The sequence below is a fragment of the Ranitomeya imitator genome, chromosome 1 (genome assembly GCF_032444005.1).
Source record: "Ranitomeya imitator isolate aRanImi1 chromosome 1, aRanImi1.pri, whole genome shotgun sequence".
Classification (NCBI taxonomy): domain Eukaryota; kingdom Metazoa; phylum Chordata; class Amphibia; order Anura; family Dendrobatidae; genus Ranitomeya; species Ranitomeya imitator.
The window spans coordinates 12,000,658-12,013,741 of NC_091282.1; the positions used below are offsets into that span (position 1 = coordinate 12,000,658).

The 13,084-nt window shown below is 43.8% G+C and overlaps 1 protein-coding gene and 1 pseudogene across 1 annotated transcript in view; both read right to left on the bottom strand.

The window, feature by feature from the left end:
* LOC138657437 (zinc finger protein ZFP2-like) overlaps positions 1–13,084 on the bottom strand; it is a 492,419-nt gene that overhangs the window by 403,211 nt on the left and 76,124 nt on the right. The window lies entirely within an intron of this gene.
* LOC138657470 (zinc finger protein 585A-like) overlaps positions 9,861–13,084 on the bottom strand; it is a 115,483-nt pseudogene continuing 112,259 nt past the window's right edge.

A 13,084-nucleotide genomic window follows, 5' to 3' on the forward strand; every position in this document is an offset into this window, starting at 1 on the left:
AGCCCCCGAGGGCGAGCTGACATATGACATAGCCAAAGTGAAAGTCTACCCGCCCAGGGATTTGTTTTTCTCTGTGCTCCCTGTTAAAATGAACAAAAAATGTATCTTTCCCCTCTGTCACACATGCGCTTTGCATTCAGAAGCTGCTCCCTGGGTTCATTCGGAGGAAGAGAGGGCACTAATTGGTACGTGGTGCATGATAGAGTTATAGAGTTAGAAATGGCGGTTGAGAAGGGTTACAGGCTCGCACACATTTACGAGGTGTGGCATTTTGAGGAGACGATGACCGATCTATTTGCGCAATACATCGATTTACATCTTGGACACAAACAGGAAGCCACGGGTTATCCTGCGTGGTGCACGGGCGATACCATGAAAAAAGACTATGTAGCCGCCTATCTTGAAAAAGAAGGTATAAAGTTAGACCCCGATCATATAGAGCCAAATTCAGCTAAAAGACAAATCGCTAAACTATTTTTAAACTCTTTATGGGGTAAGTTTGTGCAGCACTCTAATCTACCTACCACCAGTGTCGTGAACAGCGCCGATGAACTCTTTGAGTACGCCTTTCTCTCGTACTATGAGGTTTCAGAGTTAAACTTTATCAGCGACGATATGGTGACTGTCAATTGGAAATACACAAAAGAACACCGCACCGCCAACAAAAACACCAACATTTTCATTGCATGCTTCACGACAGTTTATGCGCACTTAGAATTGTACACCCTTCTAGACAAATTGCAAGAGCGGTGTCTTTACCACGACACGGACTCCGTCATTTTTGTAAGTCGTGATGGCGAGTGCCAGCCACCCTTAGGAGACTACCTGGGTGAACTCACCAGCGAAATACCCCTGGGGAGTCACATAACAGAATTTGTATCCACCGGGCCGAAAAACTTACAGCTACAAATTAAACATGGGTGACACGGTCTTGAAAGTGAAAGGCATAACCCTTTATATCGGCGTTATCAATTTTGAGAGTCTAAAAGATCTAGAGAGTCTAAAAGATTTAGTGTTAGCTTACAATTCCTCTACAGTTCCTCAAAATGAAAAGACGCTCGTTGTAGAGCAGAATGGTATTGTGCGGGTCAAAAAGTACTGGGACATTGTAAGTCGACCCCTACGCAAAAATCAACGCTGCGTCTATACCAAGAGGCAGTTGTTTGATGACTTTACTTCCTTACCCTACGGTTATTAAAGCAGAATTCCCCTTTTCTTCAAACAACTGATGTCCCATTATCTCCGCTACAGGCACAGAATACGATACAGACTACAGCACCATCAAGCGACCAAAGCTTAGCTATAGACAGAGTCGTGACGTATAAAGAGAAACGTGCTCTTGAATTTACACCGCCACGCCACAGTTCTTAAACATTCAACATCATGGACCCACGGTTACAGCACCCCTTCTCTTGCATTCTAGCGGGCCCTTCTAACTCTGGAAAATCCTATTTTATCAAAGAGATTTTAGCTCACGCTAATAAATATTATTAGCGATAATATTGTTTGATTTTATTCTTGCTGGCAAAAAATGTACTGAGTCATTCCTTCCCCAGTATTCGTTTCATCGAAGGTTTGCTGCAGACGTTTGCAGATGATGAACTATTCCCGCCTGACAAGATCAACTTGGCGGTGGTGGACGATCTCATGGAGGCCGCTAGCTGTAATTCAGAACTGGAAAAAGCGTTTACTAAGTACGTTCATCATAGAAGTTTGAGCCTTTTGTATTTGGTTCAAAATGTTTTTTTGTCAGGGGAAAAAGAGTAGAACCATCACCTTGAATACCAAGTACATGGTTCTATTTAAGAACCCCCGCGATAAAATACAAATTGTCACGCTAGCCCGGCAGATGTACCCGAGGAACTCGCGTTTCTTCTTAGAAGCTTTCGAAGATGCTACGCGAGAGCCTTACGGATTCTTGCTCGTAGATTTGAGAGGCGATACGCCCGAGGAATATCATTTAAGAACGGGGTTGTTTCCACCAGCTTTACCCGCAGCGTACGTTCGAAAAGAAAAAAACTCGTTCTAAAAAGTGAATTTTTTCTCTGCGGTGATTATTCAACCCCGTAACCTTCATTCTATTAACATGTCTGGAGAGTGAGGCGTAACTGGGGTCTCATGAAAAAGCTGATGAAAGCAACCTCGTCCGAGAGAAAGTATATTCTGAAAACAGCCGGCAGAGATTTAATCGCTGCCATCGCGGAAATAGCTCTCAATATTCTGAAAGGACGGCTTCCTCTCAAAGAGCGCCAAAGAAAAATATTACAGAAATGGCGTAGAGCTATAAGAAATCTGAGTGACAAAAAAGTGTCCATTCGGAGAAAACAACATCTGCTGAATCAGTCTGGTTCTAGCTATTGCTATACTGCTAATAACGAGTTTAATAACCGGTAGATGATGGAACGTGTGGAGAAAATATACTTGGTTCCAGCGCATGAGATTAACAGACTAAAAAACATCGGCACGTCTGGGCCTATCGTACCTCAGACGACCCTCCAAGGGTTAGACGACGAAATCGGCGCCATTCTACGACGTACTGATTTGCCTGACGATGGTAAAGATTAAAAGATACACCGAAATACTACAGAGAAGTTTGCTGCATGCTAAACGCGACGTTTCTGAACTTACGCGTTTAAATCTTGTGATCCCTCCTGACGGTGAACAATCACCATCACCAGCGGCTGAAATAGAGATACGGCCCTCTGCCCCCGAGCTTATAGAACACATCAACCCCCGTTTGCGAAAAAATGCCGATATACTACGCAGCAGCTTCTTGCAACACAAAGATATTGTTACATGGACTGAGAAAGGTGAATTTGTCTACAATTGTTCCGTCGTTCCCGGCACCCATTTGTTGGACCTTGTACGGACCACTCTGCAAACTCACAGACTAACCAAAAAGAACGCCCCACACAGATGGGACGTTTTTATAAGGGCCGAATTAAACATACCTTCTTCCGTGATCGGTCATCATACGACCAGAGCCACTCTGAACGAACTAAAAACGATATTGAGCACCCAGTCAAACCCCTTTAAACAAAATCACAAGTACTCGCTACCTCAACTCCGGACACTAGAGGTCGTTTGCTGCCGAAACAGAGAATCTCGCCGCTGTCGCCAGGCGCGTGGTTAACTTTGTAAATATTAACTTTAAAATGACTGTATTGTAACCTATAGATTTGTTTGTATAACATGGAATTTTGAACTATTTACACGTTTTTCATTTCTTGATTTGTGTTTACCTCTACATGAAGCTACAATAAATGTATTTTATTTTTTTAAACAATGCCATGAAGTACGCTTTGATTTTTTATTACGTCATTATTATGAACACTACAACCAACTGTCATGGGATCCTGAGACTGCCTTCTCTCACAAAACATGTCTTGACACGTTTTCTTACACCCTGGAGGGTTATGAACACAACAGCCCGCTGTCATTAACCCTTGGGATCCTGGGACTGCCTTCTCTCACAAAACAAGTCATGTTTTTCTTACACACTGGAGAGTTTTAGACAGGAAGTGGGGCGGACTTGGTCTCTCCACCTATCAAGGACTGACACATAAGTGTTATGATCTGGTGGTTTAGGAGCAACATGGGACGAGCTCTGAAGGAAGTGGTATCTGTACTGACCGCAGTCCCTAAGCTCAACACAACACTAGAAGTAGCCGTGGGATGCTCCTGTCACTCCCTAGGCACCTCGTCACAGCCTGAGAACTAACTACCCCTAAAGATAGAAACAGGAAAACTATCTTGCCTCAGAGAAAATCCCCAAAGGATTGATAGCCCCCCACAAATAATGACTGTGAGTGGAGAGGGAAAAGACATACACAGAATGAAACCAGGATGAGCACAGGAGGCCAGTCTAGCTTGATAGATAGGACAGGATGGAATACTGTGCGGTCAGTATAAAACACTACAAAAAATCCACGCAGAGTTTACAAAAATCTCCACACCTGACTAAAGGTGTGGAGGGTAAATCTGCTTCCCAGAGCTTCCAGCATCGCAGAATTAATTCATACTAACAAGCTGGATAAACATAGAAAGCACAGAACGGATAAGTCCACAACCTGTGGACAGAAAAGAGCAAGCAAGGACTTAGCTTTGCAGAACTGGTCAGGATAACAGGGAAATCCAAAGAGATGTGAATCCAACCAGGAACCATTGACAAGTGGCACCAGCTGAAGGAAAGAGCCAGGCTAAATAGCCGAGCAGAAAGAAAATCAGTGGAAGCAGCTGAAGACAGCTAAATCCAAGGAGCAGCCATACCACTTAAAACCACCGGAGGGAGCCCAAGAGCGGAATTCACAACAGTACCCCCCCCTTGAGGAGGGGTCACCGAACCCTCACCAGAGCCCCCAGGCCGATCAGGACGAGCCAAGTGAAAAGCACGAACCAAATCGGTGGCATGGACATCGGAGGCAACAACCCAAGAATTATCCTCCTGGCCATAACCCTTCCACTTGACAAGATACTGAAGCCTCCGCCTCGAAAAACGAGAATCCAAAATTTTCTCAACCTCATATTCCAACTCTCCCTCAACCAACACCGGGGCAGGAGGATCAACTGAGGGAACAACGGGCACCACATATCTCCGCAACAAAGATCTATGGAAAACATTATGAATGGCAAAAGAGGCTGGAAGAGCCAAACGAAAAGACACCGGATTAATAATTTCAGAAATTTTATAAGGACCAATAAATCGAGGCTTAAACTTAGGGGAAGAAACCTTCATAGGAACATGACGAGAAGACAACCAAACCAAATCCCCCACACGAAGCCGGGGACCAACACACCGACAGCGGTTAGCAAAACGTTGAGCCCTTTCCTGAGACAACGTCAAATTGTCCACCACACGAGTCCAAATCTGCTGCAGCCTGTCCACCACAGAATCCACACCAGGACAATCAGAAGGCTCAACCTGCCTAGAAGAAAAACGAGGATGAAAACCAAAATTACAAAAGAAAGGTGAAACCAAAGTAGCCGAACTAGCACGATTATTAAGGGCAAACTCGGCCAACGGCAAGAAAGCCACCCAATCATCCTAATCAGCAGACACAAAGCATCTCAAATAGGTCTCCAAGGTCTGATTAGTTCGCTCAGTTTGGCCATTAGTCTGAGGATGAAACGCCGAAGAAAAAGACAAATCAATGCCCATCCTAGCACAAAAGGCCCGCCAAAACCTAGAGACAAACTGAGAACCTCTGTCAGACACAATATTCTCCGGAATGCCATGCAAACGAACCACATGCTGAAAAAACAATGGAACCAAATCTGAGGAGGAAGGCAACTTAGGCAAAGGTACCAGATGGACCATTTTAGAGAACCGGTCACAAACAACCCAGATAACAGACATCTTCTGGGAAACAGGAAGATCCGAAATAAAATCCATGGAAATATGCGTCCAGGGCCTCTCAGGGACCGGCAAAGGCAAAAGCAACCCACTAGCGCGGGAACAGCAAGGTTTGGCTCGGGCGCAAGTCCCACAGGACTGCACAAAAGCACGCACATCGCGCGACAAGGAAGGCCACCAAAAGGACCTAGCAACCAAATCTCTGGTACCAAAAATCCCAGGATGACCAGGCAACAATGAACAATGAACCTCAGAAATCACCTTACTTGTCCATCCATCAGGAACAAACAGCTTCCCTACTGGACAGCGGTCAGGCCTATCAGCCTGAAATTCCCGAAGCACCCGCCGCAAATCAGGGGAGATGGCAGAAAGAATCACCCCTTCCTTAAGAATGCCAACCGGCTCAAGGACTCCAGGAGAATCAGGCGAAAAACTCCTAGAGAGGGCATCAGCCTTAACATTCTTAGATCCCGGAAGATACGAGACCACAAAATCAAAACGGGAGAAAAACAGGGACCATCGAGCCTGTCTAGGATTCAGCCGCTTGGCCGACTCGAGGTAAATCAGATTCTTATGATCAGTCAAGACCACAACGCGGTGCTTAGCTCCCTCAAGCCAATGTCGCCACTCCTCAAACGCCCACTTCATAGCCAACAACTCCCGATTGCCAACATCATAATTGCGTTCCGCAGGTGAAAACTTTCTGGAAAAAAAAAGCACACGGTTTCATCAAAGAACCATCAGAATCCCTCTGAGACAAAACGGCCCCTGCCCCAATCTCAGAAGCGTCAAACTCAACCTGAAAAGGAAGAGAAACATCCGGCTGACGCAACACAGGGGCAGAAGTAAATCGGCGTTTAAGCTCCCGAAAGGCCTCAACAGCCGCAGAGGACCAATTCGTCACATCAGCGCCTTTCTTCGTCAAATCAGTAAGGGGCTTAACCACACTGGAAAAGTTGGCAATGAAACGGCGATAGAAATTAGTAAAGCCCAAAAATTTTTGAAGGCTCTTCACAGATGTGGGTTGAATCCAGTCATGAATAGCTTGGACCTTAATAGGATCCATTTCCATAGACGAGGGAGAAAAATAAAACCCAAAAAAGAGACCTTCTGAACTCCGAATAGGCACTTAGACCCCTTCACAAATAAAGCATTATCACGAAGGATCTGGAACACCATCCTGACCTGCTTCACATTAGACTCCCAATCATCGGAAAAAATCAAAACATCATCCAAATATACGACCATGAATTTATCAAGATAATTGCGGAAAATATCATGCATGAAGGATTGGAACACAGATGGAGCATTAGAGAGCCCGAATGGCATCACAAGGTATTCAAAATGGCCTTCGGGCATATTAAATGCAGTTTTCCATTCGTCACCCTGTTTAATACGAACAAGATTATATGCCCCTCGGAGGTCAATCTTAGTAAACCAACTAGCCCCCTTAATCTGAGCAAACAAATCAGAAAGCAAAGGCAAGGGGTATTGGAATTTGACCGTGATCTTATTAAGAAGACGATAATCTATACAGGGTCTCAAGGAGCCATCCTTCTTGGCAACAAAAAAGAAACCCGCTCCCAATGGTGACGAAGATGGCCGAATATGCCCTTTCTCCAAAGATTCCTTAACATAGCTCCGCATGGCGGCATGCTCTGGCACAGACCGATTGAAAAGTCGGCCCTTAGGGAACTTACAACCAGGAATCAAGTTAATAGCACAATCACAGTCCCTATGTGGAGGAAGGGAACTGGACTTGGGCTCATCAAATACATCCTGGAAATCCGACAAAAACTCAGGGACCTCAGAAGAGGGGGAAGAGGAAATTGACATCAAAGGAACGTCACTATGTACCCCCTGACAACCCCAACTAGTCACAGACATAGTTTTCCAATCCAGCACCGGATTATGTTCCCGCAACCATGGAAAACCCAGTACAACAACATCATGCAGGTTATGCAACACCAGAAAACGGCAATTTTCCTGATGTGCAGGAGCCATGTACATGGTCATCTGCGTCCAGTACTGAGGTTTATCCTTGGCCAATGGAGTAGCATCAATGCCCCTCAAAGGAATAGGGCTCTGTAAAGGCTGCAAGGAAAAACCACAGCGCCTGGCAAATTCTAAGTCCATTAAGTTCAGGGCAGCGCCTGAATCCACAAATGCCATGACAGAAAAGGACGACAATGAGCAAATCAGGGTCACAGATAAAAGAAATTTAGGCTGTACAGTACTAATGGTAACAGACCTAGCGACCCTCCTAGTACGTTTAGGGCAATCAGAAATAACATGAGCAGAATCACCACAGTAAAAACACAGCTTATTCTGACGTCTGAATTCCTGCCGTTCTGTTCAAGTCAAAATCCTATCACATTGCATAGGTTCAGGACTCTGCTCAGAGGACACTGCCATATGGTGCATAGCTTTACGCTCGCGCAAACGCCGATCAATCTGAATGGCTAGAGACATAGATTCGCTCAAACCAGTAGGCGTAGGGAAGCCCACCATAACATCTTTAAGGGCTTCAGAAAGACCTTTTCTGAAAATAGCAGCCAGGGCATCCTCATTCCATTTAGTGAGCACAGACCATTTCCTAAATTTCTGGCAATATAACTCTGCCGCTTCCTGACCTTGACACAAGGCCAACAGGGTTTTTTCTGCATGATCCACAGAATTAGGTTCGTCATACAATAATCCGAGCACTTGAAAAAATGCGTCTACATTCAGCAATGCCGGATCCCCTGATTCAAGGGAGAATGCCCAGTCCTGAGGGTCACCACGCAGCAAGGATATGATGATTTTAACTTGCTGAATGGGATCACCAGAAGAACGGGGTTTCAAAGCAAAAAACAACTTGCAGTTATTTTTAAAGTTCAAAAACTTGGATCTGTCCCCAAAAAACAAATCAGGAGTAGGAATTCTAGGCTCTAAAGCCGGAGTCTGGACAACATAATCTTGGATGCTCTGTACTCTTGCAGCAAGTTGATCCACACGAGAAAACAAACCCTGAACATCCATGTCAGTGCATAAATCCAGAACCACCCAGAGATCAAGAGGAAAAAAAAGACAAAACAGAGCACAGAAAAAAAAATGGCTCAGAATTTTTTCCTTCTTTTGAGATGCATTTAATTCATTTTTGGCCACTTGTACTGTTATGATCTGGTGGTTTAGGAGCAACATGGGACGAGCTCTGAAGGAAGTGGTATCTGTACTGACCGCAGTCCCTAAGCTCAACACAACACTAGAAGTAGCCGTGGGATGCTCTTAACACTCCCTAGGCATCTCGTCACAGCCTAAGAGCTAACTACCCCTAAAGATAGAAACAGGAAAACTATCTTGCCTCAGAGAAAATCCCCAAAGGATAGATAGCCCCCCACAAATAATGACTGTGAGTGGAGAGGGAAAAGACATACACAGAATGAAACCGTGATGAGTACAGGAGGCCAGTCTAGCTTGATAGATAGGACAGGATGGAATACTGTGCGGTCAGTATAAAACACTACAAAAAATACACGCAGAGTTTACAAAAATCTCCACACCTGATTAAAGGTGTGGAGGGTAAATCTGCTTCCCAGAGCTTCCAGCATCACAGAATTAATTCATACTAACAAGCTGGACAAACATAGAAAGCACAGAACGGATAAGTCCACAACCTGTGGACAGAAAAGAGCAAGCAAGGACTTAGCTTTGCAGAACTGGTCAGGATAACAGGGAAATCCAAAGAGATGTGAATCCAACCAGGAACCATTGACATGTGGCACCAGCTGAAGGAAAGAGCCAGGCTAAATAGCCGAGCAGAAAGAAAATCAGTGGAAGCAGCTGAAGACAGCTAAATCCAAGGAGCAGCCATACCACTTAAAACCACCGGAGGGAGCCCAAGAGCAGAACTCACAAAAGTGCCACTTACAACCACCGGAGGGAGCCCAAGAGCGGAATTCACAACACATAAGCCCACAAGATGGGCGACGAATGGGCGGTCATGGGGGATGTAACAGAGGCTGGACAAGGTGGCTTCCGGGACAGAGACAGAACTGACATAACAGGTATTGACACACAGAGGGGCGGAGAGTGGGAGGAGAATGGGGAGGGGTTAAGACCGGAAGTGGGGCAGGGTTGGTGTTAGAAGGTGTCAAAAAGGGGCAGGGCACCTGTCAAAACCCGGAAGTGGGCGTTTTGATGAGAACTGGGTGCTCTTACTATGTAGCTCAGAAGGAAGAGTAGCCGACTGGTGCACAGGAGCTGCTAGGTTTAAATCCTGACAGCTTTTCTCTGTCAAATTCTCCACACACAGCTCCTCTCTGTCATATTCCCCACGCATATTGATCCTCTGTTATATTGCCCCCCCCACATACACACAGCTCCTATGCATAATATTCCCCACACATAGCTCCTCTCCATCATATCCCCCCACAAAATGCTCTATGAAACACTGTTGGCAAAATGTTAGAAATTGTTCTGAAGTGAGATATTAATTAAATCTTATCAGAGGGGGTGTACTCATTTATACTGAGCAATGTTTATTAAAATTTATAAAACGCAGAACATAATTACAGTATCTTTCCTGCATGTCTTCTCATGTTTTACAAGATACAATTTGTGTATGAAAGATTTCCCACATTCTGAACATGCTTCAATGCATGACTTCTCTCATCGCTTATAAGACTTGATTTTTTTGTAAATCACATTCCACATTGTATATATGAAAAAGGTTTCTCCCCGTGTGAATTCTTTGATGTCTAACAAGATGTGATTTATCTCTAAAACATTTCCCACATTCTTAAGATGAATATGGAGTCTCTCTAGTATGAATGCTCTGATGTCTACTAAGACTCCCTTTAACGCTAAAGGATTTTCCACATTCTGAACATGAATATGGCTTCTCTCCTGTGTGAATTCTCTGATGTATTATAAGACTCCCTTTATCTGTGAAGAACTTTCCACATTCTGAACATGAAAATGGCTTTTCTCCTGTGTGAATTCTCTCATGCACAGCAACTTGTGATTTATATAAAAAACATTTCCCACATTCTGAACATGAAAATGGCTTCTCTCCTGTGTGAATTCTCTGATGTGTAATAAGATACCCTTTATATGTGAAGGCCTTCCCACATTCTGAACATGAAAATGGCCTCTCTCCTGTGTGAATTCTCTGATGTGTAATGAGACTCCCTTTTTCTGTGAATGACTTCCCACATACTGAACACGAAAATGGCTTTTCTCCTGTGTGAATTCTCTGATGTATAATAAGATACCCTTTATATGTGAAGGCCTTCCCACATTCTGAACATGAAAATGGCTTCTCTCCTGTGTGAATTCTCTGATGTGTAATAAGACTCCCTCTTTCTGAGAAGGACTTCCCACATACTGAACATGAAAATGGCTTTTCTCCTGTATGAATTCTCTGATGTGTAATAAGAGACCCTTTATATGTGAAGGCCTTCTCACATTCTGAACATGAAAATGGCTTTTCTCCTGTGTGAATTTTTTGATGTATAATAAGATACCGCTTATCTATGAAGGACTTCCTACATACTGAACAGGAATATGGCTTTTCACCCGTGTGAATTCTCTGATGTGTATTAAGCCTCCCTTTACATGTGAAGGCCTTCCCACATTCTGAACATGAATATGGCTTTTCTCCTGTGTGAATTCTCTCATGTCTAACAAATTTTGATTTATTTGTAAATAATTTTCCACATTCTGAACAAGAGTATGGCTTCTCTCCTTTGTGTTTTCTTTGTGTTAAAAAATCTGAGCTTCTAGTAATTTCCTTGTCACACTGAAATCTTGTATCCACTTTGTAACCAGGAATTGTAGTAACAACGTGAGATTGCTCAGGAGAAGGTTCCTCATGATTAGGATTATTACAAAGTGAAGTACTGTGAAGTCCAGGAGGTCCATGAAGGGTAATGAGGTTTTCTCCATTAGAGTGCTTCCTGATATCTTCTTTTTTACAATTTAGTGATAAACCGTTAATTTCACAAGGATTTCCTATAAGGAAGAAAGATAGATTATAATAATAATAATAATTTTTATTTATATAGCGCCAACATATTCCGCAGCGCTTTACAAATTATAGAGGGGACTTGTACAGACAATAGACATTACAGCATAACAGAAATACAGTTCAAAACAGATACCAGGAGGAGTGAGGGCCCTGCTCGCAAGCTTACAAACTATGGGGAAAAGGGGAGACACGAGAGGTGGATGGTAACAATTGCTTTAGTTATTCGGACCAGCTATAGTGTAAGGCTCAGGTGTTCATGTAAAGCTGCATGAACCAGTATGTAGCAGTACAGACACAGAGGGCTAATACTGCATAAAGTGTATGAGAACATGATGCGAGGAACCTTTTTTTTTTTTTTTTATTATAAATAGGCCACACAGGGATCGTTAGGTTAATGCATTGAGGCGGTAGGCCAGTCTGAACAAATAAGTTTTTAGGGCACGCTTAAAACTGTGGGGATTGGGGATTAATCGTATTAACCTAGGTAGTGCATTCCAAAGAATCGGCGCAGCACGTGTAAAGTCTTGGAGACGGGAGTGGGAGGTTCTGATTATTGAGGATGCTAACCTGAGGTCATTAGCGGAGCGGAGGGCACGGGTAGGGTGGTAGACTGATACCAGGGAGGAGATGTAGGGTGGTGCTGAGCCATGGAGTGCTTTGTGGATGAGGGTAGTAGTTTTGTACTGGATTCTGGAGTGGATGGGTAGCCAGTGTAATGACTGGCACAGGGTAGAGGCATCGGTGTAACGGTTGGTGAGGAATATGATCCTGGCTGCAGCATTCAGGACAGATTGGAGTGGGGAGAGTTTGGTAAGAGGGAGGCCGATTAGTAGAGAGTTACAATAGTCCAGACGAGAATGAATAAGTGAAACAGTAAGAGTTTTTGCAGAGTCGAAAGTAAGAAAAGGGCGAATTCTAGAAATGTTTTTGAGATGCAGGTAAGAAGAGCGAGCCAGTGATCGGATGTAGGGGGTGAATGAAAGGTCAGAATCAAGGATGACCCCAAGGCAGCGGGCATGTTGCTTTGGAGTAATGGTGGAACCGCACACCATTGGATTAGATTGGATGTGAATTTCTTCTACAACTCTAAAAAGATTTCTACATTTATTTTATGGAGCTCACAATGAAGAACCTCGTCAGTGAAAGGACAGGTAATAAGGAGTATATGGACTTTTCAAAAGCTTTTAATACGGTGCCACACCAAAGGTTGATACATAAAATGAAAACAATGGGAACAGGGGAAAATATGTGCAAGTGGGTTGAGAGCTGGCTCAGGGATAAAAAACAAAGGGTGGTTATTAATGAAGCACACTCGGACTGGGCCGTGGATAGCAGTGGGGTACCACAGGGGTCAGTATTGGGCCCGCTTTTTTTTAACATATTTATTAATGACCTTGTAGGGGGCATTCAGAGCAGAATTTCAATATTTGCCGATGACACTAAACTCTGCAGTTTAATCAATACAGAGGAGGACAATTTTATATTACAGGATGATTTATGTAAACTAGAAGCTTGGGCTGATAAATGGTAAATGAGCCTTAATGTGGATAAATGTAAGGTCATGCACTTGGGTAGAAGTAATAAGATGTATAACTATGTGCTTAATTCTAAAACACTGGGCAAAACCATAACTGAAAAAGACCTGGGTGTATGGGTGGATGACAAACTCATATTCAGTGGCCAGTGTCAGGCAGCTCCTACTAAGGCAAATAAAATAATGG